Genomic DNA, 21,498 nt, shown 5'->3' on the forward strand with positions numbered 1-21,498 from the left:
CAAATCTATAATTCCATGGGTTATTTAATGGTGAAGCAAGCCCTTTACTTGCACAATGCAGCAATTAGTAATACTTTGCGGTTGCCGATGGTGGAAAAACCAATGGGTTTAATATATTAGAGTTAAATATATAACAAGGCAAGTGGTGTTAGAAACTTTTACTGGTGAGGGTTGTCATTGTCATGAGATCAATTACTCAGCTCTAAGGCAGGAGGTAGGGATTTATCATAGAGAGAAATGCAAAATATTTCCCAGGAGTTCCACAGTGTATTTATACTTAGCATCTCATTGTTATAACTGGTACAATTTCATTTCAAGTTACAAAGACCATTGATGAAATGATTATTCTAGCCTCTATGCTGAAGGTGGGCAAAGGAGAAATTTTACCAAGTTCATATCTGGTAATATCTTCAGAAGGTGCAAAAAATTAAATTACAATATGCATGAAAAATATATATGCCCTCTGTCAGCATCATTTTCATATTTAGTATAGATATTAAAGCAAATGTAAATACTTTCATATCCAATTTGCTCTAGTGTTAATGTATTTTGCTTGATATTGTTAATAATCAATTGGCAAAAATATTAACTTTATATATAAATTTTAGTGTAAATAATCAAAAGTTATATTTTTATCCTTAAGTAAAATTACTTATTAGTTTAAAAAGTTGATAATAAGATTCATAATATTCCTTTAGCCTTTATTGTGGGACCATTTATGACAAAAACAGTGTGAGTATGTGTGTAAATGTGTGCACATGTATAGTCTCACTTTATCCCTTCAATAGCTCTGAAACAGAAATATCACAATACCTATTTAATATATAATGGAAGAGAGGTTTAAAATGTGAATTTAATGTCTTCAATAGCCATCCAATTTCAGGTCTGTGTGACTTAAAAGACCCTGCAGTAAAACACAAATACAAGTATTTTCCCCAAAATAAAGACCACAAATTATTTTAATTTGTTGTCTTCAAAGGGCTAAATTTAATTTTTGTATCAGTTATTCCCATGTGAGTAGATTTATGTCATGTGTACAAGGATAATTCCCAATTTTGACAATAATATAAAATGCATGATTGAAAATTATAGAAATAAATATGTTGAAGAAAAATATGAAATCATGTCTTCCTATAAAATGGATTATTCTAGAAAAAGAAATAGTTGCAATGGAAATATTTATTTTAACTTAGAATGTGATCAGTGACTGAAAAATACACTAAAGAAAATGATTGCTTCTTGTCATGTCTGGAGGCTAAATATTGTCAATGGTTCTCTTGTTTATCAAGATCTTTTTTTTTTCTACTGGTATTTAAGAATAATAAAAATGTTAACAGAAAAAATAGTTTCATTTCTCTTACTGAAGTTTATAATAAATAATTTTAAAATTTCCCCTACGATATATACTATTGGCAACATAATAACACAGAGAATAAATTGTGAATTTATAGGTTTATGGGTACATTATGGTGCATTCAATTTCAGTAAAGACTATAGTATGTGTCAGATGCTGTAAGGCAGAGAATCTTGCCAACGGGAAAGAGAAAAGTTGTAATTATTTATCTCGACAGACCATGTTTTAGTAACTGACAATTTTATAGGAACACTAAGATATAGGATTGTCACATTTTGGTAATACTCTAGAAACTCCCATTGAATGGAATATAAAGTACTATAAATAAATCATGACTAAATATTGAGCAAAGGGCTCTTCTTTGGAAACATAACACGTATGGGTAAATATTTTAGTATTCACATTTTATTTCTTGGCAAATGGAACTTTATAACAAAGGGAAAGTCCAAAGTTCATATGCAATAAGGGAATATTTTACATAATGAATTGGGTTCCCCATTTTTTCTTTCCTTCAAAATGGTTATATCAAAAAGATCAGTTTTTTGACTTGTAAGGAATCCAAACCTATTTTAGGCTGCTCACTTAAAATATGTATATATCTTAGGATAATTGTACAATTATAGCTTTGAGTAGTAATAATGGGAGTAATTAGAGACAAACAAAATTTAAAATAAATAGGGACATATCAGGTCACAAGAGTGTAACAGAGAGAAATCATTTGCTAAGAAGTTGGAACATTTGCAACAAATACCACATGAGTTCCCCAGATTCTCAACTTGTCATGAGAAATACATTTTTTGTGTAAAAAATAGATTATCCCAAAGACACACATTGGTATATTGATTAAGTCAAATGACTTCCTAACTATACAAGATAAGCATTGTCAACCTTCCTAGAACCTTTTCCTAATTCTCTTAAATTTTAATATTAAAGAATCACTATACATATAATTTGAGAAGTCATAAAAGCCAATAGTATTTTTCTTGGTGGTGGACTCATCTAGTTTGTTAGTTATTAGGAGAACAAAACTCAAATGTGATGCCAAAATCTTAGATAAAACTCCAAGGCATAATTTATATCTCTTTTTTAAAAAAGAATGCCTCCCATATCTAGAATTAATAAAGAAAATAGAAATTTTCTTACAAAAGAGGACATGCCACAGTCTTTTCAATAGTTAATGTTAAAAACAAAAAGGAATGCTCAAATATCCAAAAACAATTGAGATAAATACAGATTAAGCCAAAACTTACCTAGTCAGGAAGACTGAATAAGATCAACAGGTATTTTAAATTGAGCTAAAAATCAGAGAATATAGTACTGTTTTTATTGTAAATGTATATGCAGCTAAAGAGAATAAAAGGTAAAACTATCATATTAATAAGCTGATGATAAGTGAGGTCAGTAGAAGAAAAAATTTTATAGAAGGTTAATAGAAACTCTTACTCCCAGTTGAACTGCATTTGCAGATGTTGATTTTAAAGAAGTAATCACGATGTTGGTTATAAGGGTGGGAACCTAATCTAATAGAATTGATATCCTTGTAAAAGGACACACATGAGCATACCTGCCCCCAACCACTTGAACAGATGAAAAGCCACCAAAGAATACCTGAAAAACAAGTCAGGAAGAAGGTGACAAAGATTCTTTAACAACCTATAGTTGGTCTCTTAAATCTTCCCCTAGACCTGCCTATTACAAAATACTTGCAAAATCAGTTTTTATCAAGAACCCTAGTAAATATATTTATCAAGAATCTCCCAGTATCTGATCACTTTTGAGATTTAATCAGTATCTTTATCCTTCACCACCCACCAGGTGATGTCACATCACCAGGGCCTGTCTTTAAAAAGACTTGGTTTTAAGAGAGCTCATGTATAACGGCATGATTTGGTGTGAACATACTTTATATATACAGAGTTACCAAAAATTGTGCTGTGAATGGATAATTATGAATCTAATGCACTCCACTATTGTGATGTATGTAAGAAATAAATTTTAAAAAAGAAAAGAAAAAGACTTGGTTTAGTCAGAATTACCTTTACTCCCAATGTTTTCTCCTAGTAATTTTCTATTTAATTAATACAAGCATGCACCTTGGTAATTAATTTCCATTTGGCCATACTGTGTTTGAAATTGACCCCAATCTGTCTCCCATGCTGCAAATTCTCATTGCAGTGATCCCATCCTTATCATGATGGTCCTGATTAAAGTTGGTCTTATTCTTTTTTTAATGGGTATCACTGAATTTTTTTACTTATTTATATATTTATGTATTTACTTTACAGAGATCTCATCAGAAACTAACCCAGAGGGGACATTGATCTTAGACTTCTAGGCTGAAAAAATGTGAGAAAAATAACTAGTTTCATCCACCTAGATTATAGAAAAAAATTTTTATAGTAACTGAAGGAGTCTAACACACATTATATTCAAAGTCCAAGTCTTTACTTTTTTATTTATGTATGACAGCGAAATGCATTACAATTCTTATTACACATATAGAGCACAATTTTTCATATTTCTGATTCTATACAAAGTATATTCACACCAATTTGTGTCTTTATACATGTAATTTGGATAATAATGTCCATCACATTCAAGTCTTTAAGTTTGTTTCTGTGTCCTTCTCCAGTGCTGCCACAGTGCAGCCTATATGCCATTACAGACTGATTCACTCAATGTTTCTTGCACTTAGATATTTTTCTTCCTGTGGTATCAAATCAGCTATAAAATTAATAATATTTCTGATATTACTGTTTGTATCATTTATAGTATTTGTATTTTGAGGGATTTTGTTGGTTACTTTTGTTAGGCTTCTACATTTAATCTGTGGGTACCTTGTATTACTTATTTTTCAACAAAGTCAATTGTACTCTTTATCCCAATCTTGATAGAATTAAGAGGCAGTCATTTTTCTTCCATTAATTTTCATTAGCGCAAATAGGAATTTTAGTAGTATGCTAATACTATTGTTATGAAATTACATAGACATACATCAATTTTGACAACAATTAAGAACTATTTTCTTGCTATTTTTACTCCTTGTAAATGGATCTTTTATTATTTGAATGTATTAAAATGAGACAAGAAAACTAGATAAGTGATATTGGAAGCCATTTTATTCCTATATGAAAGAGGTAATTCTGTTACTTAAATATTGAAAAATATTTAATAGTTATACTTTCCTATGTAAAGATAAATTATACATCTTTTTAATTCAAAATTAGGGTGTTTTTTGCAAGGTAGAGATACTGAACCAGTTAACAGAGCTAATAAGAGAGAGATTACATAAATTATTCTGTGAAATAGAAAAGGAGGAAACCCTTCTAAACTCATTCTATGAGACTAATATCACCCTGATACCAAAACCAGACAAAGATACATCAAGAAAAAAAAACTTCAGACCAATATCCCTGATGAACATAGATTAAAAAAAAATTCTCAATAAAATTTTGGCAAATCCCATACAAATATATCAAGTGGGTTTCATTCTAGGGGAAGGGAGAGAGGATGAGAAAGAGAATAAAACACATTGATTTTAAAAATAAGTTTCAGTGGCAGAGCAACAAGGGCTATATCCAAAGCATAAAGTGGACCACTGTTATGAGTATGCATGTGTGCGTGTGTGTATATATATATATATATATATATATATATATATATATATGCATATTTGCTCCAAGCCTAAATATTTTTTCATTAAAACAGGTTTTTACTTATATATTTTCATCTATGTATTTATATTTCTTCACATATGTGCAAATAGGCTTTCCTTTCTCAAAAAGAAATGGATATACATAATTTAGTAACTACATTATATGAAGAACTGACTATTAATTAATTCTAGAAATTCTCTTATTCTTTTTTAGTGGGGAAGTGGAATGTATTTTCTTTAAAATTTATTTGCCATTTACTTTGGGGCAGGAATTATAATAATCAATTTGTAAATATTCATTTAAACCCCCAAATATCACATGTATAGAATGTCGATTTTTACAGAAGATAAAACTGAGATAAAAGAAGTCAAATATTTTGTGCAGGATCCCAAGCTAGGATTGGAAGAAGCTGGATGTGAACACTTTTAACTGTTACAATTGGGGGAAAGCTGAATATTTATTCAATATCAGCATCCTGGAAAAATCACATGCAAAAGACGTACACAACTGTAGGGCTAGAGGTATGGTAATCCTAATTATTGGAAGTTCAAGTAAGAGCTAATGTTTCAGTCTTAAGTCTGAAATCCACTAAATTGACTGGGCATGTCAGCAGACTAAAAAGTCATTTTCTATGCTGCAGTCTTAAAGCAGAAACTTTCTTTGTTTGCAGGAAAGGCAGTCTTTGGTTTAAGGTCTTCAACTGATTGATGGAGACTCAGCCATATAATGAGGGTAATGTGTTCTAAAGTCTACCAATTGTATATGTGAATCATACCTAAAACATACCTTTACATGAAAATTGAGAATAATGTTTGACCAAACAAGTGCTCATTGTATCTTAACTAATTAATACATGAAGTTGAACGTCACAGATTCCTTACTTTACTATATCCACAAACTCAAAATGGATAGTCTAAATATCTAAAAAAACTGCACGACTGATATTTAAATACAAAGAAGAAAGTCTTTCCTCAGATTTGGCAAAGGTTTATTTGATTTGACACCCAAAGCATGGGTAACAAAATAAAATGGAGACTAACTGGATGACACAAATAAGAAAAAAAAAAAAACTTTTGAATATCAAACAACATTATCAAGAATGTGTAAAGACATCTTACAAGATAGGAGGAAATATTTGTAAATCATGTAATTGATTAAGAATTAATGGAAAATATAAGGAATTCTTCAGACTCAACAACAAAAACACAAACACCTAATTTAAAAATATTCAAAATTGTGTGTAGACATACCTATCCAAGATAAGAAAGATAAAATTAATGGCAATAAGTGCATGAGAAGATGTTCATAGGTACTTGTTATTAAAGGAATACAGATCAGAGATCCAAGATGGCAGGCCACTCTGTGACCTGAGATTCAAGTAGTAATAATACTGCTTCTCTGTGAGCAATATTCCTGCTTCAATGCAGGAATCATGGCCACCATGCCTTTGCAGGGATCCAGGCCCCAGTGTCAGAGTAGGTCTCCCAACTACATGCCCACAAGGGACTACCAGGTTTTGAGAGGGACCATCAGCATTGACATCGGCACCTGGGCAGAACTTTCAGCCATCCACCTGAGCAGAAATCCTGGAGGCCACTCCCACGTACAACACCTGGCAGCTACTCACGTGAAGGAACTCCTGCCACCACTCCCAAGTGGACCCCCATCTACCAATGTGGGGCTTCCCCAAGCCCCTCCATCTTGGGACTTTGCAGTAATGTAGACAGTCCCTTATAGTGGTAGCCTGCTTGCACCTGGGAACTTCACACAGGCTCTGAAGTCAGCCAACAGCCACACATTGCATGCCACAAAGCCTGTCTCTAACTCATGGTCCAATGCCCCCACCCACCCCATCACCCCATCTCTGAAAGCAGCTGTCTCCATCTTGGGTCACCTTCATCACTATCTGTAGTGGGAGCAATTCTAAGTTTGGAACTTCGGCTGGCCAGTTACCCAGTTTCTAACTATATCCTTTCCCCAGCAGCCACTAACGCAGTATAGTGAGTGCCCAAAATAAAACAACTCTCACGGGGGCCTGTGCATTACATGCCCAAAGTGCCATACTCAGGAGCCCTGGAGAGAAAGATATCTTATTAGGAAGCAGTAAGGTAGAGGGTGAGTGTGATACAACTTAGAGACTAACAGGGAGACCAGAAACTGGGATGTCTTCAGGCGAGATAAGGAAATAAGACCAGGCGCTCACATCATACGAGCGGGCCCAAAAAGAGATCCTTGAAGTGCAGTCTCCTTTTGGGGACTAAAGGTGCCACATCCCACTTCCAGGTGCCCCCCATCCAAGACCAACACCCCCACCCTGGTTACCTTCACCACACTGAGGGCAGAGACACCAGCTAACAACAGATGACACCACCTATTGGATTAGAAGGAAAGCAGGAAAGATACTGATCTCCAACCAAGACAATCTTCTTTCTTCCTTTGAGATTTTTTTTTCTCCTCCCTCTCTTTTCTGGCCCTCACATCCCCAACATATGTGAAACTAAGTACTTTGCATGAGTTAGGATTTTAAGGACTAGGACATCTGAATAGTAGATTACAGTTGTGTTGTACCTTTTTTTCCTTCCAGTTTTTACTATTTTAACATTTTTAATTTTTCTTAATATAAAGCTGTGTTTGTTTTCTGTTCTCTACTGTCTTCCCAATTACTTGTCTACCCAAAATTACTTTCTCTCTTTTCTCCTGCTATTAATCTCTTCTTTAGATTTCTCTTTCATACTTCCTAAGATATAGTAACTCTATATCCTCACCTCCTACCTCCTCAGCATATCATCCTACACCTTTTGGAAAACCAAATTCAAGAGGCTTACAGGATGGCAAATGTACAAAATCACAACAGATCCACACCAAGGCACATTATAATGAACATGCCTAACATACAGAATAATGAGAGAAGATTAAAAACCATGAGAGAAAGGAATCAGATTGCATATAGGGGGAAAACAATTAGATTATGTGCAGATTTTTCAACACAGACTCTGAAAGCTAGAAGATCCTGGAACAATATCACATATCAAGCTCTGAAAGAAAATGAACACCAACCAAGAATCTTACATCCAGAAAATTAAGCTTTAGATTCAATGATGAAATAAAAACCTTCTACATTAAACAAAAGTTAAAAAAAATTACAACTTGAAAGTCTACACTGCAGAACATCCTTGTGAAAATATTCCATGGAGGGAAAATAGAAAACAACAATGAAAATCAGCAAAGGGAGATATTACACTGAAGGAAAACCTAATCAAAGGAATAAAGTCAAGTTAAATACCATAGTAAACAAAAATGGCTGGGAATACAAATGATGTCTCAATAATAACCCTGAATGTTAATGGACTAATCTCACCAATCAAAATATATAGGTAAGAAAATTGGATGAAAAAAAATAAAAAGAACCAACAATATTCTGCCTCCAGGAGACTCATCTCATAGGAAAAGACATTCATAGACTGAAGGTGAAAGGTTGGGAAAAAGCGTACCACTCACATGGACGGCACAACCAAGCAGAATTTCCATACTCATATCAAATAAAGTAGACTTCAAGCTAAAGATAATCAAAAAGTACATTTTAAACTGCAAAGGAAACCATATACCAATAAGACATAACAATTTAAAATATATATGTCCCAAACAAAAGGAATAACTATGTTCATTAAACAAATTCTCCTCAAGTTCGTGAGTCAAATTGACACAACACAATAATTTTGGGTGATTTTAACACACCTCTTTCACCCATGGATAGATCTTTAAAACAAAAATTAAACAAAGGAACTATAGAATTCAATAATACAATCAATAACTTAGAGTTAACTGACATATGACATATCATCTTTCAGTGAACGAATACACTTTCTTCTCAGGAGCACATGGATCCTTCTCTAAAACAGACCATAATTTATGCCAGAAAGCAACTGTTACCAAATACAAAATAGTAGAAATACTGCCCTGCATTTTATCAGATCATAATGTAATGAAATGAGAAATCAATGATAAAATAAAAAATATAAACTATTCCAAAACCTGGAGGCTAAATAATATGCTATTGAATAAACAATGGGTAGCAAAAGACATCAAGAAGGAGATTAAAAATTCTTTGAGGTAAATGAGAAGAATGATACAACATATCAAAATCTCTGGGACACTATGAAGGCAGTTCTAAGAGGAATATTCATTGCATGAATGTCATTCCTTCAAAGAAGAAAAAGTCAACAAATAAATGACCTAACATTATACCACAAAGCTCTAGAAAAAGAACCAACACCCAAAACAGTAGAAGACGGGAAATAATTAAAATCAGGGGTGAACTCAATGAAATTTAAAAAAATTGAAAAAATTGACAAAACAAAAAATTTGTTCTTTGAAAAAATAATAAAATTGACAAACCCTTAGCCATGCTAACAAAGAGAAGGAGAGAGAAAACTCAAATTACTAAAATATGTGATGAAAAAGGACATATCAAAACAGAAATACAGAAGATAATTAGAAATTATTTTGAAAACTAGTACTACAATAAAATAGAAAATAGTGAAGGAATTGACAAATTTCTAGAGTTATATAATTTACCCAAATTGAATCAGGATTATGCACACAATTTAAACAGACCAATTCCAAGCAATAAAATAGAAGAGGCGATCAGAAGCCTACCAACCTAGAAAATCCCAGGACTGGATGGATACACAGCTGAGTTCTACAATACCTATAAAGAATGTGATGGACATCATTATACAAAGTACATGTATGAAGACTTGAATTGGGTGTCAACATACTTTATATACAAACAGAGATACAAAAATTGTGGTATATATGTGTATTAAGAATTGTAATGCAAAAAATAGTGTTAGATTAGATAGAGGGAAGTGAAAGGAGGGGAAGGCAGGAGATGTAGTGATAAAAAAGATAGCAGACATTATTACTGTATGTATGTATGTGACTGTATGACCAATGTGATTCTACAAAATGTATAATCAGAAAAATGAGAAATTACATCCCATCTATGTATGATACAGCAAAGTAAATAAAAAGAAAAAACTAATGCTTTGACTCTACAAATTATTTCATGAAATAGAAAAAGAGGGAGTACTTCTAAACACATTCTATGGGGCCAATATCACTCTGATTCCAAAACCAAGCAAAGACACATCAAAAAAAGAAAACTTCAGACCAATAACTTTAATGAATAAAGATGCAAAAATTCTCAATAAAATTCTAGCAAGTCAAGTACAAAAACATATCAACAAGATAATTTATCACATCAATAGACTTAAAGATAAGAACCATATGATCATCTAAATAGATGCAGAAAAAGCATTTGACAAAATACAGCACCACTTCATGTTCAAAACACTAGAAAAACTAGGGATAACAAGAACATATCTCAACATCATAAAATTTATTTATGCTAAGCCCCAGGTCAACATCATTCTAAATGGAGAAAAACTGAAACCCTTCCCTCTAAAACTGTAACAAGACAGGGATGTCCTCTTTCACCACTTCTATATAACATAGTTCTTGAAACACTGGCCAGAGCAATTATACAAATGAAAGAAATTAAAGGTACATGGATAGGTAAAGAAACACTCAAATTAGCACTATTTGCTGACAATATGATTCTATACAGTAGAAGACCTAGAAAAATTCCACCAGATATCTTCTATAACTAGTAAATAAATTCAGGAAAGTAGCAGGGTACAAAATCAACACCAATAATTTAAAGGTTTTTCTGTATATCAGTGACAAATCCTCTGAAACAGAAATGAGAAAAACTACCCATTTACAATAGCCCAATGACATTCCCCATAGAAATAGAAAAAACAGTCTTGAAATTCATCTGGAAAAATAAGAGACCCAGAATACTTAAAGCATCCTTAGCAAGAAGATTAGCGGATTGCATCACTATACCAGAGCTTAACCTATACTACAGAGCAGTAATAACAAAAACAGCATGGTTTTGGCACCAAAAAAGACTAGTAGACCAATGGTACAGAACAGAGTACAGAGAGAATAGCCCAAATCTTTAAAATTATATTAGACAAAGACACCAAAAACATACATTGGAGAAAAGTCAGCCTCTTCAACAAATGGTGCTGGGAAAACTGGAAATTCATATGCCACAAAATGAAATTAAACCCCTATCTCTCACCATGCACAAAACTCAACTCAAAGTGGATCAAGAACCTAGGAATTAAACCAGAGACCCTGCATATAATAGAATAAAGCAGGCCCAAATCTTTATCATGTCAGATTAGGCCGGAACTTTCTTTAGGAGACTTGTATAATGCAAGGATTAAAATCAAGAATCAATAAATGGATTGGATTCAAACTAAAGAGCTTGTTCTCAGAAAAACAATCAGTGAAGTGAAAAGAGAGCCTACACCTTGGGAGTAAATTTTTACACTTGCACATCAGATAGAGCACTAATCTCTAGTGTATAAAAAGAACTCAAAAAGCTAAACACCAAAATAAATAAATAACCCAATCAATAAATGGGCCAACAAATTGAACAGACACTTCTTACAAGGTGATATACAATTAATCCACAACTATATTAAAACATGTTTAATATCCCTAGCAATTAGAGAAATGCAAATCAAAACTACTCTAAAATTTCATCTCACTCCAGTCAAAATGGTAGCCCTCAAGAATACAAACAACAATAAGTGTTAGTGAGAATAGGGAAAATGGTACACTCATACATTGATGGTGGGACTGCAAATTGGTGCAACCAATCTGGAAAGCAGTATAGAGATATATTGGAAATCTTGGAATGGAACCACCACTTGACCCAGCTATCCCACTCCATGGTCTATTCCCAAAGGACTTAAAAACAGCATACTACAGGGAAACAGCCACATCAATGTTTATAGCAACATAATTCACAATAGCTAAACTGTGGAAACAACCTAAATACCCTTTAATAAATGAATGTATAAAGAAAATGTGTTATATATACACAATGGAATGTTACTCAGCAATAAAAGAGAATAAAATCATGGCATTTGCAGGTAAATGGATGGAGCTGCAGAATATAATGCTAGGTGAAGTTAGCTAATCCCAAAAAACTAAAGGCCAAATGTTTTCTCTGATGTAAGGAGGCTGATTCATAGTGGGGTTGGGAGGGAAAGCATGGGAGAATTAGGGTAAATGAAGATAGGGCAAAGGGGTGGGAGGTGAAGGGATAGATCATGGGGATTAGAAAAGATGATGGAATGAGACAGACACCAATACTCTAAGTACATGTATGAAGACACAAATCATGTGAACTTTGTATACAACCAGCTATATGAAAAAATAGGCTCTATATGTGTAATATAGATTATAATGCATTCCACTGTCATATATAACAAATCAGAATAAAAAATACATTTATAAAAAGAATTAAAATACAAACCCAGCATGGAGGCACATGCCTGTAATCAAAGGAGATTGGGAAGCTGAGGCAGGAGGATAGCGAGTTCAAAGCCATTCTCAGCAAAAGCAAGCCTCTAAGCAAGTCAGTATCTCTAAATAAAATACAAAATAGGGCTTGGGATTGGGCCCAGTTGTCAAGTGCTCCTGAGTTCAATTCCAGGTACTCCCCATCCACCCAAAGGAGAATTGAAACACAGAATGCTCAATATTGAAATTATTGATGATATGTCATATTACAGGTAATTTATTAAGATGGAGAATGTATGTGTGTACATATATGACTGGGAATTATCAAAAAATACATGTGCCTACATATGTATAAATTATTAGAAAATAAAGCAACACATGGCATAATAAAAAAAAAGAAAGAAATATAGATCAAAACCACATTGAGAGCTGGGCTTGTGGCTCAGTGATACAGCGTTTGCCTGGCATGTGTGAAACACTGGGTCCAAATCTCAGCACCACATAAAATGTAAATAAATAAGTGAAATAACCACAATGAGATAATACTTCATACCTACTAGAATATCTTTAAGCAAAAAAAAAAATAGAAAATTAATGAATGTTGATGATTAAGTGGAGAAATATGAGTCCTTGTACTTGGTTGCTGGAAATGTAAAATGGGAAACCTTTGTAGAAAAGAGTATTTTCCTCAGAATTTAAACATAGTATTATTATATAACTGGGCAACTCCACTTCTAGATATGTACTAAGATAATTAGAAGCATATATCCATGCAGAAACTTTCACATGAATGTCTATAATAGCATTAATCAAAATATCTAATTAGCGGCAACAACCCAAATGTCCATCAATATATGAATGAATAAACAAATGATGCTTTCCACAAATAATGGAATATTTTTGAGAAATAAGTGGAAACAAAGTACTGATACTTCAACTTATATATACCTGAAAAATTGCCAAGTGAAAGGAGCCAGAGACATAAGGTCACACACTATATGATTCCTTTTATATATTAAATAAAAGATATATTATATATCTTTTATATAATATATAATATATCTTTTATTATATATACATATATCATGTATATATGTATATATAATAAAATATATATATATATATCATGTATATATACATGATATACATATACATACAAAAGACACATATATGTATAAAAGATATATATATATATATATATATACACAAAAAGATATATATACACATGAAACATATATATATATATATATATATATATATATACACACACACACACACACACACACACACACACACATACATACACATACATATACATACACACACATTCACAAACAAATTTATAACCAACAGATATTTCTTTCAGTTATGGAGCCTGGGAAATCTAAGATTAAAGATCAAAACTGTTTCAGGATCTAATGAGGCTCAGACAGATTTACTGTGTCCTAAGGTGATGAAAAGGACAAACAAGTCCCCCCCCAGGTCTTTTTAATAAGGGCATGGTCTGAAGGGTATGGTAGGTAAGAAATTCAACCAGTATATACAACATCTATAGGTGTGAAAGTGCCTGAATGGAAATTTCAGCCCCCTTCCCCTCCTTTATAAATTCAAGTTGGGCTTTTAGAAAAGTAAAGCTCTTCATAAAGAAGGCTTGGAGTGATGTAAAATCAACAAACTCCACCTAGTCAATGACCTGCAAATATTTGGTGTTTCTCTTTATTTATTTATATATATATATATATATATATATATATATATATATATATATATATTCTTAAGAAGAATGGTAGGGATTTGTAACTCTTGGATTCTAATACTAAATTCAGATTTGTGATTAGGAGGCCAATGGTCAGCATACATTCTGGAAAGAGCCAAGTAGCCAATGTTTTCATCTTTGCAGACCATTCAGTCCCTGTTGCATTTACTGAATTCTGCTGTTAACTCTTGTCAGCAATAGAGCATGAATAGATGTTCTAATAAACTTTATTTATTGGTTCTAAAATTTGAATTTTGTATGACTTTATGTCACAAATATTTTTCTTTCCCTTTTTTATCCCAGTCACTTAAACATTTGAAACCATTCTTAACTTGTGAATAGCAAATAAAATATGAGGCAAACTGGATTTAAGTCATGTGCCTGTTTTCAAATCCTTGCTCTAGAAAAAAGAAATTCAATGGAGGTTAGAACATACCTATAATTTCAATGGGAATGAAATGAAAGTGAAACAAACAAAAACAAAAAACTCTTTTCCTATAAACCAAACATCTTTCCAAATTTAAATAGATTTAGAATTGCTGCATGATTTTAATTTGTTTATGTCAATTAATTTTTTTGATCTCTGGAACAATAAGTGTTTTTATGGTTTTAAATATCTGTGATATTATTGTTTAACATTCGACCTTTTGACCACAATAAAAAAATTTATAGGCCCTCTTAGGCATAATTTCATTTGAAAGTTTAAAAGAATACAGCAAATATTAATTTTAATGTATCAAATGTTTACTAGAGTTTGAATTTCTATATATTACTAATTTATAAAACTAATAAATGGCTAAGAAAATTTTGCTGATTAATAATTGCATTGATAATGACTAAGAAATGAAATTTATTTATTTATTTTTTAATTATTATACAAATACAGCTTCAGATATTCCAGAATATAATTAACTATATAAATGGAATCAAATATTTAAAGTTTAATCTCTTCAATTTGAATTTTAAGTAATATTTAACACCACTATAACATTATTATTTTTTATTTCTTATAACTTAAATTATAAAATGTAAATATAAAATTTGGAGGATGAACTTATAAAGCTTAAAGAAAACATGAATTTAGCATTCATGACGTTAATGAATACAATAATATAACAAATAAATACGTATTGTTTCCTCTGTGCGCCAAAACTACTGTGAGGGAAAAATTCATTTGACAACTTTAGCATATTTTTTATAAAATCTTTCTATAAAGCTTTATTAAAAGTGATAATTAATTTGGAATGCTTATGCTTTTATTGTTTTCACAACTAAATCAGCATTTAGAAGTAATTAATACATAAAGGAAATAAAATTAAAATCCATAGGAGTTATAATGATGAAAAAAATTAAATATTTTGTTAATAAAATCTTTATGTGGTATGTGGAATTTAGGGTAGTGTGAGAGAAAAACACATTAATAGAATAACTTCTAAGTCAGAAAAAGGCCATTTTTAGCAACTTAGGAAGCCCTAAGCAACTTAGTAATACACTGTCTCTAAAAAAAAAAAAGTGTTGGGGATTCAGCTCAGTGTTTAAACCCCCACTCCCCACCATGGGTTCAATCCCTGATGCAAAACAAAAACAAAAACAAAAACTTCTATTGATAAAGAACTTTCCTGGCTTCCTTAATTGAAGAGCAGAAAACATTAGGTACAGTGTGATCAGAGCGCTATCACTAATCTTGTAGATTGGAAGATTCCTCAAAATAGGGCCTTTTATTTCTGGTTGGCTTCTCCTAGGTAGCTAACTGGATTAAACAATTGCTTTTCTGTTTTCTTTTTAACATTTCATCAACAGCAAAATAAAGCCACTATGAATCATATTTTCCTTCAACAGTACCAAAAGTCAGTATTATTGATTCAATGCAGCAATGTTCAGTAGGATAAAATTATGTTTGGCCTATACTACATTTTATGCTATGAACCTGACTCTACTCATGTCTCCAAAGGACTTTGGAAACTGTTCCAACTGGAGGAGGGCGCACGAATGCTCAAGACATATCCTGTCTACTATAGTCATCATTTCAAACATTTCCTGTGAAAACCCTAGAGGGTGAGTTCTGCTTCTGTGAGGTTATAAAATATGTACCAGCATTCGGTACAATTAAAGTTAAGCTAAGTTGTAAGGAGCCATCCTGGTTAAATGTTTTGGGAAAACTATCAAAATGCATACAATAAATCTATATGCATTTTTTGAAATTTACTTCATTTTGAATGCCTATTTTCCTCTAAAAAAATATTTCTATTGATGATTTTGGGAATAATTTGTAAGACAACTATCAAGTCAGCTAACAGAATAAATTTCCCCCTAGACATAGAAAATACTATTGTTTTGACCATTTTTCTCTTAAAGCTACTTACACAAACCAAGTTACTGAGACCTTTTCTTAAAAACAACTCTATGTACTACAAAAATTGAATGAGAAAGGTAAAGCTGAAACTTGAGTTTTGAGATGAAACTAAATTATCTGCTTCTGTTGGCTGATGGGGTCTGGGCAGCTGCAAGCCTCACCAATTTCCTTCTGGGTTCTTGTTTTGCATATTGGAAGAATAAAAATCCATGAACAATAATGAAAGAAGAGAATGAACAGAGTAGGATTTATTTAAGGAAGAAGAGATAAAACTCCCAGGGTGTACATGGGGACCTGATATTGTCACAGGGCTGGGGCCTTCTTAGAAACTGAGGTAGCATAAAGACCCTCCCCTGCAAACTCCAATTCTTGTGATGGAGTCAGAAAGATTTCAGTTATCTCCCTCAGAGTAACAGGCATTAGTTTATTAAAGGAAAGGGAAAGGGAAAAGGGGACACTCTTAACAGACTGTAACCTCTTGGAGAGTAAAGGGACAGTGTGTCTCTTCCCTTCACTCCAGTTTCATTGGGGATCCCAGAGAAGTTTCCAGAGAGTCTTTCCCAGGTCTTCTTCTTGACTTTTGATTGACAGCAGCAGGATAACATCAGACCTTCAAGTCCCACTGCCATGACAACTCGAGGTCACCTTGACCCATGCTGACTGGTTCTAATTAGATTTTTAACCATACTTTTTACAGATTTTGTGGTTAAAAGGAATGAATTATCCTTATCTCCCTGAGTTCCACAATCTGGTCTGTGAAAAGGTTCACAAAGATATCCCCATTCAGAGTAATTTGGGTTTCTCTTTTGGATATGGTTTTGGGCCAGAATTCTCTTGCAAATAAAAGCTAGCTTGCTGAGTAGGGTGACATTTTCTGTCCACTTAAGCCAGTCAGGGCTACAAGTCAATTGCTTCTTGGAAAGAAAGCACTTGGGGGTCAGCAGAGTGGGCCCATTTTATAGAATTATTCCTTTAACCTCATGTTTCCACCAATATCATCTGAAGACTGCAAGAAGCCTCTCCCCCCATCAAAGCCTCTGCTTTTGCCTACTTTTTTAAAGATATTCAGAGAAAAGTAAAGTTCTATACAATTCAAACCTTGATAGATCAAAGAGATGATTATCCTCATTCTGTTTTGCTGGAACAGGGCCTTGAAAATTCTTATAAAGGTCTCCCTTCCCCATTGTAAGGCACCTTTTCTGAAGATGATTGACATCACTGAGTGATCCATTCCACCTCTGGAGCCTAGGATCATAAGAACTATTTGTGTTCTCAGCTTTAACTGGAGAGCTCAGGAACCACAGGAAAGTATTTGTGGATGCATTCAATAGCTATCACGATGAGCCTGAATCCATTCTTTGATGTTTTCTGACAGCTTTGAAGTCACATTCCTTCCTTGCCTTCCATTCAACATCAGGGAAAGCTGATAAGAAAGTTAGAAATGCAGGTTTTCCCTCCTCAGGCTCGGGAAGGAAGTTCAAATCATGCATGTTCAAGTTCAAGCCCTTGTATAATCCTCACCACAGGTCCACTCACCAACTATCGTGAAAATCCCAGTCACCCTCCTTTCCTAGATCTCAGCACTCTATTGACATGCTTGGGAAACCTGCTCTGCATCTCCAGAAGCCTCATTATATGAGTAATGAACCTGTGCATGCATGACATCATCAGCCTCAAGCAAATTTGGGGGAAAGAGGAGTCAGTTAATAAAGAGTGGGTAAAACTTTTTTATTTTTAATTTTAACAGACTTTATTGGTTTCTTTGAGTATCTCTGCTCTGGCTTTGGAAGAGTATCTAGATTCCCCTGGTCTTCTTGTTTGGGAACTGCTTGGCTGCAGATTTTAAAATCCCTTTTTTGTTTCTTCAGCTTTTGTGCCTCCTGGAAAACCAAAGGCGCCGAGCCTCCTTGCACACAAATCATCAGTGAGCATTTTAGTAATAGACAGAGGAAAAGTGTACCCGATCCCACCTCCCTGTATGCCTTCTCAAACACATCATAATTGTTCTTACGGAGGTTTTTGAGCATCTTTTTCCTCTGGTCAATGATCATCAGTAGATAGCGTTTGTGTCTTTTATCCTTTCCCTGTTTCTGCATGTGTTATTCATAATTGTGGATCTTGATGGTCAAGGCAACAATTTGAGCCTCCAGGGATCTGGTGTCCTCAGGGTTTGCCATGACTGTGTTCATCAACTCTTCTTGCTTGATTCTTAGCTTCCCTTTCTGGTTGGCCATTTCCAAAAACAAGAATCTTCACAACATTATCAACTTTCTTAATTCCAGGGATGTTCTGGTATTCTTTGAGCAGCGTGGAAGAGGATGGGTCATGGTCTTGTTTGGGCTGGTGTTTGGATAGCATATCCACCAGTAGCCTGTAGGAGACTTTGAGGCAGAAGGCCTACTGGTCTGAGGGAAGCCTGATACTCTGGCTCCCCAGTAGGCCAAAGACTAGGGCCAGGTCACTATCTGGGTTTGAACCCATCTTTGGGCCCTCCACACAGCCATCAGCATGGTGACTTCTGATCCTCACCAGGCCGGCGCCACAGCCATTGTCCCCTTTGTGATAAGGACCTGGCCACAAGGGTGCCACCTTGATGGCTCAGTAAGAGTGGGTAAAACACTTTGACTACCTCTGCTTTGATGTCCAAAAAGATTCCCAGTATATCAACACACATATTCAGGGCAATGTAGTTGGTAGGCAGATCAAGTTCTGGATAACTGCGAATGGAGCATTGTGATACTTCAGAAATTTTCTCTGAGCTCTCCAACACATTCTCTCTAGTGCAAAAACTTAGTACTATATCACTGTTAAACAAAAAAACAAAAAAAAAATTAGTCAAATTAAATTTAATAAAGTTTAATTGAGCAGAGTTTAGGAATTGGACAGCCCTCAGAGAAGTTCACTCTGTGATGGTCTGTCAACATTTATGGACAGAAAATGAAGTGAGGTACACAAAAACTACAGTTTGCCAATCAGTTTGCCTTATTGGAAAATGAGGAGATCAGTTAGCTACTGTGATAGAACTCAGCTGCTGTGATTGGCTGAGACACAACTATTCCTTAGAAAAATACACTTCCAAGTTACGTTTTCAGTTTAGTGCTGTTAGGTTGCACTTCATTACAAAGGAACTCAAAGCTCAGAAGCAGCCTTAGACCTAATATAGTCTAATTTGACCATACTGTATTATATATTTACTATTATTATTGTTCTTTTTTTACATGTGACCAATTTTGATATATTTGACCTATTTGGGATATTGTCTTCTTGAGTTTAAGATCACTTAAACTGTTCAGTTTTTTTTTTTTGCTTTGTTTATTTATTTATTTATTTATTTATTTATTTATTTATTTGCTACCTGTCATTCTCTCCCTCCCCCAATATAGGGCTACTAAAAGTATAAGCGTATACTTACTTATTTTTGCATCCAAGGTTATTTTTATATTCTCAAAGATATTATGTAAGAAATGCGCTGCTGATGTTTTTATGTAAAATGAGTCAGTTTGAAACAAAAATTTAACATCTTATGATAATGTATAATAGGAGATTGTGATATTAAAAAATTAGAAATAACATGATTATAATGTACCATGATGTAATTGTTGGCTCTCCACCACTGAATGTATAAAGATTTATTGAGCACATTATTACTATCACAACCTGTACTAGGTTCTTTGGTTTGGTTTTAAATGGCTTTATCCATATATATTTTACCTTCCATACATCAATCCAAAGCGCACAATTTAACATTAATATATTCACAGGTTTGTGAAACAATAACCACAGACTAATTCATACACTTTTATAGTAGATTTTCCTTCTGGATATTGATAGATTTTGTGTCCACTTGTATAAATTACAAAGAGTCAAACTTGACTTCCATTAAATAAATGTGGCTCTGGATAAAAGTCTTTTTTCATTTTCTGTAAGAACTATTTTCAATTTATCTGTCCTCTTCAATGTCCATACCTCTTTACTTTCAGGAGATGACTTTGGCCCCTTCTTTAAGCAAGAAAAAGAAATAGGAGAAGATGATTTTCCAACTTTGTTCTATCAAATGTAGGAAACTTTCAACAATGGTACATTTTTTTTCGTTTTCTTTTCTGTTACAATGGATATTTTCCCTTTGTTGTCCTTATGGTTGTAGTTCAAGGCTATATCTGGTCTTTCTGATTTTTTTTTCATTCTAGTTTCTCACTTTATTTCTTCTATTTTCAGTGACAACAAATTTGTACATTTCAGGTCTTTCTTAGCAACCCACTTGGAAATATTAAGGTCATTCAAAACATCTAAAACTGAATTCAAAACACAGTCCACATATACTTTGCCTGTTATTCTGTACCTATTAAATGATAACTCTCCATGCACTTTCATAGGTTCCAAACCTAGGGGTTCTTCATTTTAATCTTTGCCCTTGACCGATGAATTTAAAATCCAGGATATTTTACTTCTTCCATATGTTTTTATTTATTTGTTCCCACTATTATTTACTTTTTTATTTGTCTAGTAAATCTTATCTGGAACACTATAATAGTCTCTGAATGAAAATTGTTTTGACTATAAAATAACTTTTTCCAATTGCATCTAGTTGTTAATTAAATATTAAAATCAAAAATTGAATCTTACCATTCCACTCTCTTGCTTGTAGGTTTACATTTTTATGTGAGATTTCTTTCTAAATGAAAGAACAAAGCAATCATGATTTAAAACAAATTTAAATAATAAAATTCAAAAATTCTGGAAGTAGCTTGAATGGAGATCTAACAATATAATGAGAAGCCAGTTATTTTCCAATTTTTTGCTCTTTCTCTTTCAACAGGCTTCATTCTCCTACTTCCATATACAGGTTGGCTTTGACAGTGCAAGCTTATATATTTTTTATATTCAACTAAGAAGACATGATAAAAATTTTCTTTCCCGGTATTTAGGCAAAAGTTTGAGCTTCAGTGGTTGTGATTGACTTACAGGGCCGTGACATAAGTCTCACTTGTGCCAA

At 33.3% G+C, this 21,498-nt stretch overlaps 1 pseudogene across 1 annotated transcript; it reads right to left on the reverse strand.

The window, feature by feature from the left end:
• Nucleotides 1–18,208: 18,208 nt before the first annotated feature.
• On the reverse strand, nucleotides 18,209–18,986 carry LOC308654253 (small ribosomal subunit protein uS15m-like; annotated as a pseudogene). Its single transcript has one exon. The product of its transcript is annotated as a small ribosomal subunit protein uS15m-like (transcript).
• Nucleotides 18,987–21,498: the final 2,512 nt, after the last annotated feature.

Source organism: Spermophilus citellus (assembly GCF_964194105.1).
Source record: "Spermophilus citellus genome assembly, chromosome: 8".
In the NCBI taxonomy this organism is placed as follows: domain Eukaryota; kingdom Metazoa; phylum Chordata; class Mammalia; order Rodentia; family Sciuridae; genus Spermophilus; species Spermophilus citellus.